At 39.4% G+C, this 18,918-nt stretch overlaps 1 protein-coding gene across 7 annotated transcripts in view; it reads right to left on the minus strand.

Annotated features, from left to right (window-relative positions):
- CNKSR2 (connector enhancer of kinase suppressor of Ras 2) overlaps positions 1 to 18,918 on the minus strand; it is a 208,296-nt gene that overhangs the window by 21,485 nt on the left and 167,893 nt on the right. The window lies entirely within an intron of this gene.

Genomic DNA, 18,918 nt, shown 5'->3' on the forward strand with positions numbered 1-18,918 from the left:
CAAGTAAGACATGGGAGGCAGTAATGGAAGTACTGTGCTGGATATTTGAGTTACTGGAGTGAGCTACGTGAAGCATGGCTAACACAGAAATATGCTATCTACAAGTAGCAAGTTTCATTTTCCCAGCACTACTGTATAGGCTTTAGTGCCCTTTGTGTCCCCACTGAGCTAAAAGTGACAACAAAAGAACACCAGGACCACAAATACTGTACAAGAAAGCACCATGATGAGAAAGCAGGACTTGGGAGCAGGGAGGACAGGTGGCATGCCAAAGCACATTCAGCTTCCAGCAGTGAGCGGTTCCTGCCCGAGCACTGCTCTCAGCCTGGTGAGCAGAAGGCAGCACAAGAAATGACAGGGTTCTCATCTACAGGGTATTTTTTTCCCTTTCAACACAGTATTTCTAAAGGTGCAAATGCACCCTTGCTCTCCCACTATGCATTTCATACACTATACTTATAGCTAAATAACCCTCTACCCACTCAGTACTAATGAACTAAAAAAAAAAACCAAAAAAAACCCAAAGCAACCCATACAATTCAACACACAAAAAAGCAAAAACCCACTAGTGTTGACGAAGAAAAATGAAAAAAAAAAATGAAGAGCAGTTGGAGAAAATTCATAGCTAAGGTTATCTTACACTTTACAGTACCACACCACTAACAGGTTTATTAATAGAATAGTATTATTTTCTACATGATCTTGTCTGAAGCTTTGCTTGTGTACACTGAGTCCTATCTAGTTCATCTTACATGCAGGAAAGATCTATAAGCCCTTTATACTTATGATGCTTTTTCCAAACTCCTGTAAGCCTTGCACTTGGGGACAGCACCACAGGCAGCCATCACACTGGTGGTGCTTCATGCAAAGCATTCTCAACGCTCTGTGAAGGCCTGAAACAAGCAGCTAAGGACCTGGATGCTTGTGGACACATCACTACTTTCTGCCACAGTAATACTTAACACAGGTATGTCAAAGAAGTTTACTAACAAACATGCATTTGTTTATCTGCGTTGTTTCTGTAAGTGACAGAAGGGTTTTTTTTTAATTATATCACTAGAGTCTGTGTATAATTTACTATTTCTTTATGGAGGTTTTATTAAGTGATGAGCTTCCAACTTACTTGACAAACAAGGATGATACCAGTGTTGGTAGCTAAGTACCTAATGAAGTAGTGCTACTCACCAGGGGCTCCATTTTTGGCTCACCTTCTGGTATTGTGTTTGTTGTTCTTTCAAATGTGCCAAGCTGGATCATCAAATTATTGATACATACTATAATATATTACTACAAATTCCACCCACGTTATGTCCTTCCATAGTAGATATATTTCAGAGCTATTCTTGTGCTGTATAGGTCTCTTTCTAATGCTGTAAAACTCATTTGGTTTGTTACTGAGGTCTTACAGAGTGAGAGTCCACAACTCCAAGGCTGAGCAGTCTGAGCTATGGCTTTGTCAGAAGTCACCAATTATTTTTGTCGTATACTTTCTGTTATGACTGTTGTAAACCAACATAAACCACTGCTCCCAGACAAAGGACATACTCTAATTTGGGACAAAAACAAATGAGAGTATAGAAAATTTTAAAAAACATGTTGTAAGTTATAAGAATAACAAGAAAAACATGCTTCATTCTTTTAGAAGGGGGAAAAAGGCATGTGGTTGAAAAATAATGGTCAGGTGATAAAAAGGAGCTGGCTAAGTTTCTTACAAAATACAGTAATTTACATAATTTTATATAGATTTGGAGATGGAAGATATAATCAGGAGTTAAGTGTCCCAACGCACAGTTCATGAATTCTGTGAATGTTATTCAAATTTCTGTATATTGACACTTTAATTGCTGCATTACACTGGAGTCATAGAATGGTTTGGGTTGGAAGGGATCCTTAAAATCATTTAGTTCTAATCCCCCTGCTATAGGCAGGGGCACCTCCCTCTAGATCAGTCTGCTCAAAGCCTCATCCAGCCTGGCCTTGGATGCTTCCAGGAGAGGGCATTCACAACCTCACTGGGCAGCAAATAACTTACATGTTTCTATGGGACAGACCTCATCCAACAGAAGTCAATTTTGTACTCAAAACACATGCAGCATTAGGTATACACCTAAAGGAAAGATTCCTTCCTACTATCATAAGTTAAGATTAGTCAGGCTATAGTTGCAATGGCATGTAAAGCTGAATTTAATCTGCTAAACCTCCTACATGATTTGTGCTGGGAACAGCTTGGAAAGACACATCTTTATTTCCACATCATGAAGCAGGAACTGTAGATCCAATCTGTTGCCCAGTGAAACAGTTACTAAAGAAAAAAATGCACATTCTGCTTCCTATCTAATGCTTTGGACATCAATACTGAAAGAAAAAAAAAAAAAAAAAAGGAATAAGTAATGTATTACCTTTCTGGTTTTTTAATAATCCACTTTTTCAATATGAAATACTCAAAAAGAACTGATCTAGTGGGTGGCAACCCTGCCCCATGGCAAGGGACTTGGAACTAGATGATCTTTAAGATGATCCATTCCACCCAAGCCACTCCATGATTCTATGAACTGGTTCCATTATCATAACAGACTATTCTCTGTATCACTGAGAAGCAGCATATTTCTTGGAAATTTTATACATTTGTTTGCTTGGGGCTTTCAAGTGAAACAGAAATGCCTAGAATTAATTATGACATGTCAAATTTAAGCGTTTAGCTCTGAGCAGTAGAGACCACTTTAGATAAAGAAGAATTTAATACATGCAGCATTGTAACTGCTCTTTCTGACTGTGTTTCCCATACTGACAACAAAAATAGTGGCACACTGACAAAATCCCTTGCATGACTATATAACTTGGGGACAGACTGCTATGTCCTCATTGTCTGCTGATACCCACAGGGGATCACAATGCTGGTTTTCATTGTGGCCTACGATCTCTTATCAGAATGGGTCAATAACAGGAACAGATCAGATATGTTTGATGTTATTGATGTTGCTGGGTCGTTAAGGTATAGTGAGCAGACTCAGCAAAAAGTAGCATCTCCCTTCTCCTGCCCATGTTCTGCTGAGGTTCTGAAGAAGCTTCTGTCACAAGTCCCAACATGGAAGCTGCTGAGGCTTGCCCAGCTAGGGGAGGCTGGGAGGCAGACTGTGATCATCAGGCTCACACTGAAATATGTTAGTAAAGTTTGGTACTCACTGCAGAAGTGCACACACAAAACAGTCTACATGGTTACTCATTTAGTATGGCCATCAAATCAAATTCTGACAACTTCCCATTCCTGTCTGGTTGTGCTACAGTTAACAGAGGCATTCCATTCTCTCTCCTCATGCATTAATATGTATTTGATGATTAACTCAGCTTGCCTGCCTATTGCCAGGCAAGTCACATGGTTCTGCTCCAACTGTTTTTGATTCAGTCAGGTCTCTTCCAGTCTCCAGGAAAACCGTATTCAGCAAAACAAAACAAAACGAAACAAAACAAAAAACAAAAAACCACATTATCAGACCTAAACCCTCTGAGATATACTGCACAAAATTAGCATATGTAAAGAAATTCCTGCTAGATACCTTGCCTCTAATGCACTTGGTTTCTGTAAAGACATGGCAGAAATCTCCTGTCCTCTTTTAAAGGAATGATTCAGCTACTTTCTCAGGGGTTACAGTGCCCTGAAAGCCCATCTGATCAATGCAGCAGTTAGCTGCTTGCTTTGCAGCAGTGAATTCAGTACCTACTTGGGAACATAAAATGAAGAATTAATGATAACATTTTTCACATCTGGTGGATACTGGAAGAATGAATTTTCATCTAGTGATTTATTTATTTAAATGAGAATAATTTTCTAACTAAAAAGCTTACACGTAAAGGTTTTATGTAAGGTATCCTTATGGCAAGCCAAACATTGCTATATTTTTTGCTTATAATTGCTTGTATGTTTTTAACATGCAAGAGCTATTTGCAGAAGTGCTCTGTTTTCTTTCTTAAGTACATCTTAAGACTATTATCTTCCAAAAATGCACTCACCAGTGTAATTAGAGAAAATCATAGCTGAACAGGGATTTCATTGGGCTCCTCTTACAGGAGTCAAATGCTGAAAATGTCAGAAGTCTCCCAGTGTATTTCTACTTTAAAGATAGCGACAAATAACACATTTTAAATTACTTTAAATCCCTGAACGTGCTACAGTGAATATTACTTCTTTAATGGGATAGCAACCCTTCACACTTGCTAAGGAAGTAATTCTATGCAGAAAAAAGCAAAATAATCAAAGGAACCTTTCGTCATATCATCTTTGTACTCAAGCTCCTGGTTCATTCAAAAAAGCACAAGGCAGCCCTTTATGGCAAAGTGGAGGTGGGGGAAAGTAGACAGGGTAGGACACAACACACCCAGTGAAGAAGGGCAGAGTCCTGCTCCTGCCTCCCACCCTCATCAGTGGGGTCTGGAGGATCCCTGCTGTCCTCCTGCAGTCATGGAACACCTCACATGGCCTACTGGCATAGCCACACTGGCACCCATGTACCAGTTTCACTTTTCCTGCAAAAGCTCTTTTAGCCAGCACTTCACAAAAGCTTTGGAGATGTCAAAAATGTTGTTCTTTATCAAGAGCACGAAAATAATATTCCAATGACTTTTAACGGGAAATTAGAGGGCTGTTTTATTAACTGCATTGCTGCACTTGTTTCCTGGTGTCCAATCAGAGATTTCAGGTTATAAGAAGGGAAAATATCCCTGGAAAGGGAACCAGCTTATAACTGACTTCTTATTAATTCTCCTATGGACTGCAAAGCCACAACTGCAGAATATTTTTTAATGATTTTGAAGCAACTTCCTCAAAATCAGAGAACTTGGGATATTTGGCTTCTTCTGAGTAAAATACAGAAAGACAAGGCATAACATATTAAAATACTACATGGTAATATGTCATATACTGAAGGGTTTATGCTGTTCTAGCCTTCTCGTCTGAAAAAGCAGTGAACAGGAGAGATGTGAGCAGGTAGGATTACTGGTGGTATGAAAGGTTTTTCCTGCAAGGTGCAACTGAACAGTCTAAAACTGTTTAAAACTTGATCCTTGAAGACAAAAAATATAAGAAATCTATACAATGAGGACATGCAGTAGGTAAACAGAGAAAAAGGTTGATCATTGCCTCTTTCATTACTGGGACCATCTGAAAGTTTGGGTGGAAAATTCAAAACTAACCAAAAGGGAAGCTTTTCTCTCCAACCTGTAAGTCAGACAACTCCTTTTCACCATGTGATATGGCTAAAAGTACACCTAATTTCAAAAGCAATAAAACTACTTGATGAACTGGATAGAAGAATGACCCATCAAGAGCTACAAGCAAGAGGCTTTTAACTCTTCCTGACAAAAATGCTTTAGGCACTATTCAAGGCAGGTTGTTGAAATGTGAAAATGAAACTTGGGGCTCAAAACTCTACAGCTGCACTTCAGAAGCAACCACCTGCAGGGTTTTTGTTTGCTTATTTTTAACTGAAAATAGCTAAGAGTCTAAGATCTGGTACAGAATTTCACAAATCAACATTTGGTCAATTTTTACTGAGCCCACATCTGCTGTGTAGAATGGGAAAGTTAGTCCTCAAGACAAAATAGCAAAAAACACGAGCTTAGTGAGTTCTTAATTCTGCAAGGATTACTTTTTCTTTTTTTCTCTTTTTTTTTGAAGTAGAAAGCAAACAAGAAAGTGACCTTGCTTGTGTCTGATATATTAAAGTTTTTACTGTTGTTACACAGGTAAAAAAGTTCAGTGTGTACTATAAGATGCATTTATTTTAAAACTCTCGAGGAAAGTAAGAATTCTAAATTTAATTTCCTTATGAGAAAGAACACAGGAAGGTAGGAATGGACAAGAGGGTGTTTTTTTTCTGTTTCCATTACTGTTTTGAGGGGCACCATATCAGCACAACTACTGGTAAGGAAATAAAAGTTGATGGCTACAGTTTACATAACCGGACTCAGAAAATTTTCTCCATGAGCCCTGAAATACGGTAAGCACATGGCCATAGACTTTTGATCATTTACAATGGAGCTATCTACAGCAACTGCTAAATACGAACAACTACAAGCTGAAGAAATAATAATAATAAAAATGACAACATATGAAACGAGATTATGCCTTCCTCTTTTAAAATATCTACTCCATTTCAATGTGGTACAGATGAGTAAGTCACCTGAAGAAAATGTCTCACCAGAGGCCTCTACTCATGGTTTTCAAAGACATGAGTTATGGGAGCACTATGAGAAAGTTTATGACCTCATCATGAGGTTATGCTGGATTCTCCTCCTTGGAGCATAACTTGGGCTGAGGAAATAGTTTGATGTGATGGCGCAGCTCACTGGAACGTGGTCCCAACATAAAGAACATTCACTTGAATCACCTGTGCAGCATGCTAAGCTGTGAACAAAGGCAAACACAGCACAATTGCATTTATAGTAGATTTTCTTGTAAGAGAAATGTGTTATTATCAAGCCAAAATGTTCTTAAAATAGGTTTTCTAATCAGAGAAAAGATTCATAACACCATCGTTTTCTAGTCTTCAGCCTCTTGCCTCCATCTCACCCAGTACTGCATTTTACCTGCTCTTCCTCAGGCACCCTGGTGTTTCTTGTCTGTTCTCAACAAGCACTACAAATCATGGCATGTGAAAAGTAGCTGTTTCCTATCTTGTTATGTAGTTAAGCTAATCCTCTGCCACTGTGATGGGGCCTGCTTTTCTTTCTTTGTTCATCTGCTTACTCTGAGCAACCTCATCTCCCTCAGTGTTCTGGGGAATAGTGATGCTCAGGAACATGCACAGTGTCCAGGTAGTGGTGCTAGAAGCACCAAATCTGAGTGAAATATTAAATCTCTCCTTCTGCTTCTGTTCTCCTCTGAGTAGGTATCCATAGGTGTCCCCTGGCTCTGACGGACAGTGCTGGCTGCTCATGGCCTTCTATCTGCAGCCTCAGCCTCTTATATGAAGCCTCCTCTAAAGGTCAGAAACAATATAATTGATAAAGAAATAAAACTAATCAAATGCTATTTTCTAAAGTGACTTAAAACCTGCCTTGTCTTTCAAAAGAATTTTGTATTGATATAAATCCCACAATCTTGTTTAGCTACAACATGTACAAGCATAGAAAATCAGCCTTTCAGGATGGAGGAAGGCAAGAGGGTGGCTGACATTTTTGATTTTCCTTAACTGTAAAAAACATATCCAAATTGTGAGTCTCACTTCTTCACTGTATGAAAACCTGAAACTTCCTTCCACTTTCAAAAACTTATTAAAAAATGAGCTGAACCAAAAATTTCAGCGTTCCTTTAAACAAGAATTCCCAACAAAAATAACACGTCCTGTTTATCACCCCTTTTACAATATAGATATTCTGCACATACTTTAAAGACTGTGAAAAATGTTCATACAATCAAATGTCTTGACTGACTAGAGCTTGCCAAGATGCATAGATATGTGTATGAGATTCATGATGTCTTCTATGAGGTGCCCACACATGTGGAACTTATTAAGGAGGGACTACATAGTATTAAAAAGCAGAGTGAGCAGAGAACTTAGAAACCATCTTTTTTTTTTTTTTTTTTAAATGCATAATGAAGTACATTCAAAAATGCATTTTCTGTTTGTTTTATATTTTATTCCTCATAATTCCTTTCTTAAAGCATTGTCAAAATTCTGAGATTTAAATTTTGGAGTGGAGGCAACTGAGGAAGCATTGCACTAAATGCCAAAATCAGGACAGTAACACTGGGCAAGGCAAACAAAGTCCTCAGTGACACGCAATATAAACAAAATGCCCTAGGAAAGCTTTAGAGGGAACGTAAAATTTAAAGTGGATTTTTCCTACTTTCTTTTACAAAGCCAGGAACAAAAGTGCTCTTCCATCTTCTGAAAAGACAGAAGCTAGCTACTTTAGGTGCCCCTGAAACCATTACATTAAAGTTAGATTTTATACTGTACAAGTCTACAAATGTGCTTATTTTGACTGTAAACTAAAAATCTCTTGAAAATAAAATTAATTTTACTAATTAAAAGTTGAAAACAAATGTCAAATTACATTGTAGTTAGGAGGAAAGAAGCAGAATTTTTAGAATAACCAGCTTAAAGCTTTTTATAGATCAAGTATGATTTTCATATTGGATTTCAAGTGTTGATTTCAAGTGTTGACATTAGTACAGTAAAAATATTACTTTCACACCAAACGTACAGGCTATTAAATTTATGTGAATTCTAAAACAGATGTTGCTATTTTTACCAGAGGAAAATAATTTTTTAGGTCTCATATTCACCAATTCTCATGTACTTTATAGTGACTACTTTGCACACACTAGAAATGCTGTGCTAGTTGGAAGAAGCCAACTGCAGTGAGCCCCTCGTATTCTGAGCCATGTCTGCCACTGCTGTGTGCAAGTAAATTGCAGAGGCTCCCTCAAGCCAGCTGACTGCACCCCAAATTTGACTTTCATTTCACCTAGAACTGAATTTGCAATGATCTCTAATGAGTTTTATTACTTATTTAGCCTCGATGAGTAATGAGATCAAAGTAAACTTCCTCCCTATCCAAGCATTCCCAGGGGTTCTCCAGAGCAAAATTTTTCCCCTCTGTCTTGCAGGCTCCACTCCCCACTATGGGAAATAGAATCACAGAATTAAGGTTGGAAAAGAATACGAAGACCAACCTCAACTGATCCCCACCATGCCCACTAATCACATCCCTCAGTGCCACATCCACGCAGTTTTTGAATGCCTCCAGGGACAGTAACTCCACCACCTCCTTGGGCAACCTGTTCCAATGCCTCACCACTCTTCTAGAGATGGATTTTTTTCTAATATCTAACCTGAACACCCCCCCCTCCCCAGTGCAACTTGAAGCCATTCCCTCTCGTTATTTCACTGTTATGTGGAAAAGGCTGACTGCCACTTCACTACAACCTCCTTTCAGGCAGCTGTAAAATCAATCCTTATGCAGCCCAAAGCAAGCACTGCCTATCTGCTGCAAGTGCCAGTCCAAAAGATCTGAACGTAAGATGGTCCCTAAAGCTCTTCCTGCACTCAGAGGAAAAATCAGCACACCCAGTGAGTAATGTTTGTGCTTTATTTTGGATGCCAGTTTCTCCCCTATGACAGGAACCCAAGTTCAGCTCAGCTTTGGTCAAAAATCATACCCTGTGTACAGGTCTTGGCATATTACTGTCTGATCTTTGCTCACCCCTGAATTTAGAAGCAGGAAAAATCTCTCTCATGAGGCTTGTTTAATTTCAATTCCTCGATTCCTGTAAATCTTTACTGGATTAAATCAATATGTCAAAAACAGGCAGAAATATGTTTTTAAGTCAAAGATTTTTGGCAGCACTTCTCATTTTCTAATGATAACTCAAATACATTTAAACAAATCAGTGGCGATATTTACTATTTTGAAAGGCCAAATTTTATACTTCAGTAATCCAAAAGAGAAGAAATAATAAGCTGTTATAATTTGGTGTTAGAAGTACTCAACCTGTGGAGGCAGAAAATAACCATCCTATTTAATATGCAGCCATTTTCTTATGTAAATACTGCAAAATTCTGCAGAGAACTTTTTTCATATTTTGCATATGACATCATACTACTTAATATCATTGCACTTGATGCTGTGATATGGGAGTGTTAAGTCATCAACAACATCCAAACTCACAAAGTGGGGCCAAAAAGGAGGCAAACTATCTTCCAGCTTTTTAACAACAATTTTTCAAAACAAAATTAGGAACCTATTTTTTTAATATTTAATGAGAACTGAGATCTTTGCAAAATTGTCTGATTGCAAGACTTTTCTTTCTTTCATTTTTTCCCAAATAAAGTACTATCTTATCATGACATTTATTTCACAAGAACTGCTTGATATTGAAAAACAATAGGAAAACTTGCAAATAAACCCCATATGATTAGTATAAACTCTGAGCATTAAGTTCTCTGGAGACTGAATAAATTCCCATCTGACAAAAGGATGAGCCTTCACTTCCCACTCATCTCCAGGTAACACCCCCCTTTGCTATTCAGATGCAGAATGGGTATAACACACAGCTCCATCTTTTGTTTCCAGAAGTTCAGCTCCCAGAAGTGAGCAGCATGAGCTACCCCAGGTAGCCAGGGTGTCCCCTCTGATGGCAAGAATAAAGCCCAAGCAGAAGGGGTAACCTGAGTCTTGCTGCTAGCAAAGAAGGCTGTGCTTTGTGGGGTTTTCTCAAGGGCATCCTGCTGCCCAGATTTTACTAATTATATGGATGGTGGAATAGAGCAAACCTATTACAATCTACAAACAAGAAAGTGGGAGGAAACATTTACACTGGATATAAGTAAAGTTTTTTTACAGTAAGGATAGTTAGGCACAGGTTGCCTAAAGAGGTGGTGGGTGGCCCATCCCAGGGCAGGCTGGATGGGGATGTGAGCACCCTGACGTAGCTGTAGGTGCCCCTGTTAACTGCCATGGAGTTGGACCAGATGGCATTAAAGGACCCTTTCCAAATCAAATGAATGTGTGATTTCTCATAGGACAGTCATAGAAGTGGGAATGACTTTTGGAGGGGATGAAATCCCCTTGCCAAGCTTCATGTAACAGTATGGTAAACGATATACTAAAAGATACAGAACTTGGCAAGCACCAGGTTAGTCTGCAAGGCATTTATTTTCTCTAGTCAGGATGTTAGTTTTACAAGCTGTCATGTTTGTTTGTTGGTTGGTTTTAGCTCAATTAGATATTTTAAATCACCTGAGGTGTTTATCCACTTGAGCTACTTAGTGTGGATTTGTGACAAGCACAGGAAGAAGCGGCTTTCATTAAGGTATGAAAAATAGCAGTCAAGCAGAAAAGCTTATCTAGCACACTGCACAACACAGAGTGAAATGTGAAGTACTGTACAGCTGCAAAGTACAGTGTCTAAAACACGCAGGGTGAAGCAATCTTCCTGGTGTTAGCCAGGTGCTTTACATCCAGATTAAGCCCTGGAACACGCTGCCCGTAGAGGCTGTGGAGTCTCCTTCTCTGGAGATATTCAAAACCTGCCTGGGCATTTTCCTGTATAACCTACTGTAGGGAACCTTCTTTAGCAGGCAGGTTTGGGGTGGGTAATCTCCAGAGGTCCATTTCAACCCTATGTCTCTATAATCATATGGATTCTGCCTTCTCAGGTGAGGTAGGGCAGCTGGGAAAATCAGTTATATTCAGCATGATTGGCCAAAAGCCTACCAAATAGTAAGTGGGCCAAAAGTGAGATCAGTCTTCATAACATCTTTCAGCTTAAATAACAGCTGCTGTGATGGAGCAGCTTTGTTTTCCATGCAATAATGACAGGAAAAAACTACGCTTAAATTATAAAGGGAACAATTTAATATCTATTAGGAGAAGGAATAAATTCCTCTTCAATACAGAAAAGAGGAAAAGCACTGTCTGGAGGGAATGAAGAAGACCCACTACTTGAGGATACTTAAGGATGGATGCAGTAGGCATAACAGCTCTAGATCTGAAGTACAGATAACCCCTCAAAATCTCAAAATCAATTCCAGCCCACTGGCTCTGAAGCTTGCACAGCATACTTATAGTTCCACCAGAGCCTTCAGAGGGTCCAAGGTTTCAGCCTACGTATGCTACTTTCTTGTGGTGTAAAGGGTTAGGAAACAATTCCCACATAGAGATTAAGATGCTACAACACAAGCATTTATTGCTGTTTTATCTGTCCAAACAAGGACAGACAAGGAAGTTGCATAGAGCGAGCAAACAGGACACAAGATCTTTAGATCTGTCACCCTCTGCAGCAGCGCAGATAGAGGCTAAAAGGAGGAATTTCAGCCAAATACTAGACTAAGACACTAAAAGTGAAAAAACTACACTGCAACATTTATTTTATAGGCTTCTATAGAATCACAGAATTGCTCAGTTGGAAAAGACCTTAAAGATCATGGAGTGCAACCACAACCTAACCATACTACTCTAACTCTAACAACCGTCTGCTAAATCATATCCCTGAGCACCACATCCAAATGGTTTTTAAACACATCCAGAGATAGTGACTCTATCCACGATGACCTTCATCTTAATTCTAAGAACCAGGAGGACTTCTTTCACAAAAAAACCTGATTTAAACAAAATTGCTTTGTAACAATTTGCTTATGCCAGCGTCTCTTTTCCAAGATTATAGCAAGATGCTGACTGCTCACACTGAGAACCCCATCCCTGCAGATTCTAATATCTCATCTTGCTTCCCACAACCGACAGTAATTAAATGAGAAAGCATATTTACATAGCGACACTACAGAAGTTCAGCACGCTAACAGTCTCATAAAACTACATCCTTCCTATGTTCTCCCAGGCAGTAATGACTCAGGTTCTTCCGTGCATATGTTTAACAGTTGCCTTGAAAGAACCTGAGAGCCACAACCAGCAGATGGTGGCACCTGGATATGTAATAAATACGTTCTCCCAAACCTACTGATAGGAGTGTCATATTCTTCTGACTTGATTGCAGAAAGAGTTTCAGCTTGGAGAAGCGCATTTTAAAATTACGCATTTCAAAAGAACATTCTCCTTGCACACAATAACTGGCTAACTTGTTTCACTGCAGTATATGCTTTCTTTGTCTTTCAAAACTTCCAGGCTGGGCCAAGTGCCTCTTGAATTTCTAAGAGAAACTATCACAATTCAGCAAAAATCCCACTGAAAAAAACCAGTTTCCTCACATTTTCTGCAGTGGTCAAATCTATGTGCATCTCCAAAATGGTTTTCAGAGATCTCACAATAAGATTTATGTAAATAATTAAAATTAGTTTTTCACATTGGAAATGAATATAGGTATCGATTTAAGGATAGGAGCCCTCCCCTGTTAGTGGGAAACTACGCGGCAATTGAAAAAAAGTCTATTTTTCATTTTGCACACAAAATAATTTCTAAAAACTTACGTAGCCTCATTTACAAAATGTATGTTATGTTTTAAGATGTAAGCTCGTTTGACATTAGGGAAAGCACAAAAAGAAGGATTTTTAAAAATATTATTATCGAATAAACAATCACATATCCTTCAGTATGGTGAGCAGCGGGAATTTGGGTGTTTGGACTGTCTTCCCTGCATGACACATCAAGTGGTCTGCCAGGTACAAGTCATCTTTTCCAGACTCAGAAAGGGAAGGGACAGAGATTCTTTACCTCAGGAAACAAAAAGTTAAAGGCAAACCACAGGTTTCTCCTTGAAAGAGAACTGATGCATAAAATGGAAAAAAAAAAAAAAAAAAAAAAAGCTGAAGTATATTATCATGCGCATAGATTTCTCCTCTTCAACCCAAAATGACAGTGCCTCTGGTAGCATGTCTCTTGACAGCCACTAGCTTGTTAACATAACTGAGGATTCTTTGCTAGAAAAGTACACCGTAAGAACGGCCATGCAGGAAATTCTCATCTCTATTTCTTTTGCTTGTAAAAATCCATATGCTTCAAGAAAAATCAGATGACCTTTGTTGGCAATGATGCCCACAGCTATTAAAACAAAAGTAAGAGTAGGAAAATGTCTAATAACGTTTCTGTTTCTGAACTCCACCTCTCCTTTGCATTTTTAGTAGCACGAGCCATGGAAATCAATTAAAATTAAAAAGTGGCAACAGCACATTCGTGGGTAGAATGCATTCACATTTAAAAAGTCTAATGGGCATAAAAACTAAACTACTTTTATTTTTGTTGAGAGGCAGTATCGCTTTCTGAAGTGCTACCCAATAAATGATTCAACATTTGGCTTTCAAACACTGCAGATGATTTTTCCCCCCTCCTACTGAAATTTAAATTCAAAAACACTTTAAACAAAAACACTTGTATAGTAGGGTTTCTTTTTCTTGTGAGAATTAGAAAAGCTTTTTTCTGGTTTTTTTTTTTTTTTTTTTTTAATTATTTTAATAAAGTTTACATTTTGAATTAAAGAAGATTCACAGGAAACTTAGTCCAGGTACTTGTCTAAGTTGGTTTTTGTATCAGTATACTTTTTAATATAATAAGTAGTATAATACATACTTTGTACATACAACTGAACATGCACACACAGAAGATAATTGAGCAGCTCTCATTTAGGCTGACTTTTTTTCCCCACATATGTACCTGCTTCTGGAAGCTTACAGAAATTTCTATTCAGATAAACATGGAGCTTAAAACTTAACAAAGATAAAAACATTTAGCTACACATATAGGCTAGGTTATCAATGATGCTCTCTCCCCACTGATTAATTTTCGAATGTAACAGCCCTTTTGTCTCTCTGGATCCTATGATGAATGAAGCACTAAACGTTCTAGATAAAAGTAAGAAAAACAGTATTGTACAGAAGATACAAGCTGTTCCACTGAACATTTTGTGTGCAACACATTAGCTTTGAAAATAGGGTTGGAAAGTAACCCAATGTCAGCCACTGACTTGTCTACCTTTCCACTTTCCTTCCTGCCTGAAACAGCAAGCCACTGATGGAAATTTCCCTCTGGAGATATCAACTACCCATACCAACACCCCACTGGCTAGCCATTCACAGCATAAACTAAGAGACATAAGACTTCAAATTTTAATACAACTCTGTGGTATTTTATCCCGGCTCGTTCTGAGTGCCCAGCAGCTCTACCAGCTGGGTGCTGGCACCGGGTGGCACAGCAGGGAGGAGCATGGACACACAGATTGGTGCCAGGGGGACAGCTCATGCTGGAATCATGAATGAAAAGCCCAGTTGCAAATACACAGCTTAGAAAAAGCATCCTTTCTCCTTCATTTCAGTGTCTGAGTATACACAGGCTGAGCTGCTCAAAAGGATGCTGAGAAGAAAAAGCAGCAACCCAGCCCTGGCAAATGCTCTGGTTTGTACATAACTGATGGTGAATGTATTAAGTTAGAATAACATCCTCCTTAGTATCCCAGAGGGTGCTGCACTTTGTGCAATTTTCCAGCCTCAAAAGGAATATTTCTAATGTGAAACATGACCTGTCATCTCTCATAGCCCTGCTTACTTTAGATGTGCTAGCAGGCATGCACACCTTTACTAACCTGAGAAATTCCAGAGGGGAAAATATAGTATCTTAATGGCTTCTCCCTTTCCTATTGGTGCAGATAAAACTAACTAGGTGGGGTCATATGACAGGGCACTACTAATGGTATCCTGTCTAATGGAAAGGGGCAAACCATCCTATTAATTGCAGACACACATCAGCAACAGCTCCAGTGTGTACAATCCAGTCTTTATGCATTACTCATCCTAACTCCCACATTTCCCTGCCAAAGTAAAACGATACCCTATCCAAAAGGCAGAGAAGTAAAAGCAAGAAGTGCTGCATATTTCACAGTTTTGGCTGGGGCTGTTCAGCCTGGAGAAGAGAAGGCTCCGGGGAGACCTGATAGCGGCCTTTCAGTATGTAAAGGGTGGGCTGTAAGAAAGAAGATGAACTCTTTAGCAGGGTTTGTGATGACAGGACAAGGGGAAGAGGTTTCAAACTAAGATAGAGGAGATTTAGACTGGGTATAAGAAATTGTTTTTTCACATTAGTCTCCCACTGACACTATTGCTCCTCCTGCCCTGTTTTAGGAGGTAGCACAGAAGGTGATGGTTTCTTTAAAGAGAGGTCAGTGGGTCCACACCAGTTACACACTTCAGAGCTAGTAGCTGCTTCTCTTCAGCGCTGACCCCAGAGACATCCCTGTTCCTTCCCTACAGATCACAGAAGCCTATAAAATGAAAGAGATTCCACTGAGTAACAATCATCTGCCAAGAAGATCTTAGGTGCTCTTTGGCATTAAGTCATGAAATAAACACAGCGAGTGAGGATGATGGTAGGGCCTGGGGAGGGGGTGGCAGTGATGTGATGCACAGCTCTTTCATTCTGCTCACTGCAGCTACCAGAAGGCAAACATGGAAAGGCACACATCCTTCGCAACTGCACCATGGAAATGCAATGCAGAGGGGTCAGGCCTCTGACGTGCTCTTTATGTGCAGCTATTTCACAGCATCAAAGCATGAGGGCACATTTGGTGCTGTTTGCCATTTTCATGGTCCCAGGAAAAACCACACAAACACAAATACCCCACAAGAGAATCTTCTTAAATTACAAAGCAGGAGACCGTTACTGGACAGTGTCTGTACCAAACATCTAAACGACTGAGACAAAAGTCACTTAGGGAAATAGAATAACCAAAGATTAGCCTTTAAGTGTTAATGTGATATCATGAGACAAAAAGAAGCAACTGAACAACACACAAAAGTTACGTCCCAATGGATAAGCACAGGAAAGGACAACACACATTTTTAGTTTACCATGATATATCTAGGCATTACAGCAGGGGCTGGTATGCAGCACTATTTGCAGTGTCAGTACATTCTTGCAGTATTTATTTAGTGCACATAGCATTGATTAATAGAGAGTAGGTTCTCAGCTGCTGCGAATCAGTGTAGGTTTTGTAGAAAGTCAACAGAACCATGCAAATTATAGCACCCAAAGACAGCATCTGACAGAAAGCTTGGAGCTCCTAATGTGTGTGGTGACTGTTTGAAAACATCTTTGGGATAGAAGTAGAAAACACAGGACTGCATTTCACTGTTTGGTTGAAACTCAGGAGGCTTTAAAAGTGGGAAAGGAATAAAAAAAAGCTGAGAAAACAAAGTTTTGGCAATGACATCTGACTCATACAGCAGCAAGCACGAAGGCGCTGTATTCTTTGTCTCACACAAATAGCAAGAGGAATGGTTAAGCTCTGAAACACAGACATGTATACACAGGAAAACATAGAGCCATCCAAGAGTTTAGAACTATGTCAGGATCACAAAAGTGCAAGGCAAATAAATACATGTGAAAGGTTTGTTTGATACCACATCGGGAAGCCTGAAGGAGAGGCTAAAACCTCTCCCAACAGGGAGGATTCCCCTCCCCACCAGCTGCAAGTTTTTATGCTCCCAGACCAGCGGAGGTGTGGGGCCAATCCTGTCAGCACGCTCGGCAGTCACAAGCAAATCATGTTCCTCCCAGCCCAGAAATTTAGATTTTGCACCTCAGAGCACCACTTGCATGCAGTCCCTCCTGCCTTTTATACTGGTAACCATGCTAGAAAAAGCCAGTGTTGCAAACAGAACATAGTAGCCATAGCAACAAGCAATTTGGCACCTAAACTTTTCAACAGACTAAACAGAATTTTCTCTCTGTTTTTATAATTTCATGGTCAGTAACTCACCATGAATACTTTACTTGTCTAGCTGGTCATTAATGTCTCAAAACCAATCTCCTGCTAATGCTTCAACCATGAAAACCTTCTCACTTAAAGAAAAATAAAAGTGTGTGTACGTAGGGAAACTGCTTGAAAATTAATTTTTTTCCTCCCTTTTTTGTAAATTTGTAGAGAAATGTGGAGGAGAGCCCAAGTTCTGGCCTGCTAATCCAAACACAAGCCCTTTATTAGTATTGCACGCTATAAAACCTGTTACACCCGGGACTCTAAAGGATTAAAAATTGATGTCTAAAGCACATGACATCTTAGGCTGTGCAATAGGATCCCTGAATAATGCCCAACAGAACAGGCACTGCTGGGAAGTCTCCTTGCTCTTTTCCAGTTCCAGTGGCTGCAAGAAATATTTTTATTTAAAAAAATCTTATTGCCACCAGTAAAAAGCCATTTGAAAATCAAAATTGAAGACTAAAAATAGGACACCATATTCTGCCCATCTGATGAAATTTAACCTTGTTAATTGGAGAGCTTCATTTCACAGTCTGTAAGAGTCTAATATTACCCTAATGAATATATGGATTTTTCGGAAAGTGTAATGCATGAATGCAATTGAAATAATGCCTTTTCTCCCTTTTATGGCACCAGACTTTGTATCTGCAGAAGAAATCACTGTTTTCTCCAAGGCAAGAATTTGTGCAGTCTAGAATCTATTGACCAAAAAGGGAAAATGGAAAACAGTTCATCTCTCCCATGGAGACTAAATAATGCCCATATGAACCTTAATGTTCAAGATGGTGCTAACTTCAATGAATTAACTTAGGCAGGCAGTTAATTATCCAAAACTTTCACTACCCTTTCCTATCTCTTTACCATTTTTACCCTTCCTTACTACAGTGAAAAATCTGAAGGAATGAGATCACCGCACCTCTGAGAGCTTCAGAGGTCATCCTTGCCACTTTCCTTGCTGCTGCAGAAACTTCATCATAGCACAACCCCACAATGCATGGAAGCAGGCTTTGTTGACAGACCTGACAACTTGGGTGCAAAACTGAACTTTGCTAGCAACGCACGCTGAGAAGCTCCATAAATGACAGTGAAGACAGAGCATGAAACAGACACAGAAATGTGTTTACGTGTTCAGGAGGAGCAGGGACCTTCATTCTCTATTTATTTAGAATATTTTTGACAAGTAGCACAAATATCTATGGAGTTGATGTGCCATGTAAGAGGCAGTTACTCAATATTAGGATGCTTTGTTTTTAAACCCCGCTGGTTAAATAGATATTCTTATTTTATTTTAGTTTTTGTTCTGAAATGTTTTCTGAACTTGTGTCGTTAAAAATCACAAGGTGAGGAATTGGGGAACATACACTGTTCTTCGAATTCCTGCAGGTTCTGAGCTGTCCCGTGACCTGTTCTCCTGGACACCACACAGTCACAACCTGACCCTGCAACTCCAGGGTTTACTGAGTGTTTTTTACAACCTGGAGAGAGGCTGACTGGAAAACTGGACTAAGCATGTCCTGCCTGACACATACTTGTGTCAGTGGGGGAGAATACTGTGCAAGGGGAAAGAAAGCAAGGAAGCAACATCCATTTATGACTGAGAAACACTATTAGGGTACAGCTGCTGACCAGCCAATGGGGAAGCATCTGGGGCTCATGACAGATCATGCAGCACTCTGTCAAGACTGTTAAGCCTCATACATATGGTTGATTAAAGA

Source organism: Lagopus muta, chromosome 1 (genome assembly GCF_023343835.1).
Source record: "Lagopus muta isolate bLagMut1 chromosome 1, bLagMut1 primary, whole genome shotgun sequence".
Classification (NCBI taxonomy): Eukaryota; Metazoa; Chordata; class Aves; order Galliformes; family Phasianidae; genus Lagopus; species Lagopus muta.